General features: G+C 40.0%; 1 non-coding gene across 1 annotated transcript; it reads left to right on the top strand.

Annotated features, from left to right (window-relative positions):
• The first annotated feature begins 327 nt into the window (after positions 1-327).
• TRNAL-CAA lies at positions 328-411 on the top strand. Its single transcript has one exon. It is a non-coding gene; the product is annotated as a tRNA-Leu (tRNA).
• The last annotated feature ends 334 nt before the right edge of the window (positions 412-745 follow it).

Genomic DNA, 745 nt, shown 5'->3' with positions numbered 1-745 from the left:
TTAGTGTCTTATTATAATAGCATGTGTTAGGGGATTTTTTTTAAAAAAATTGTGATTGCTTGGAACCGTTTAGGTACCGGACCGATAACTTAGAATTAGACCAATTGACACCCCTACACAAAGATATACATGTAAATATACTTGAACATCAAATTCTTTGGTGAGCGTGGTACATACATACTTGATCAGTGAGCTCTATGAAGAAGCTTGACCAAGCTTGTGTGATTTGGTTCAACTAACTTGTTTCAACCTCAATTTGTAAGTTTTGTACACTGAGATTTTGTGCTTTGTTGAATATTACATTTTCAATATCAATTAAAGTATCAAGTCAGGATGGCCGAGTGGTCTAAGGCGCCAGACTCAAGTTCTGGTCTTCGTGAGAGGGCGTGGGTTCAAATCCCACTTCTGACATGTTATATTATATGTTGTATATTATTTTTATTACACAGAACATGGGCCTCCTTCTATTAATTCCTTTTTCCTTTCTTTTACGATTCTCGAGGGGTTTTTTTTTTTTTTTTTTGGGGGGGGGGTGGTTGTTGGGGTTGGGGGAGTAATTATCTGCTCCATTTCCCAAGTCCCTCTAATAGGGGGTGTGGACTCCACTCAGGCAGTGTGTTCGGGCAAGGGGTAAGGCGATCATTTCTACCCCTCCTACTAGAGGAACTTAGGGAAATGGAGCAGATAATGATGGGGGGGGGAGGCTTGATCAGCTGTAAATTGGGTTATAATGGATTGGAATTGA

Source organism: Telopea speciosissima, chromosome 1, assembly GCF_018873765.1.
Source record: "Telopea speciosissima isolate NSW1024214 ecotype Mountain lineage chromosome 1, Tspe_v1, whole genome shotgun sequence".
In the NCBI taxonomy this organism is placed as follows: Eukaryota; Viridiplantae; Streptophyta; class Magnoliopsida; order Proteales; family Proteaceae; genus Telopea; species Telopea speciosissima.
The sequence above is the reverse complement of the archived record's forward strand: the minus strand, read 5'-3'. Positions and strand labels throughout refer to the sequence as shown.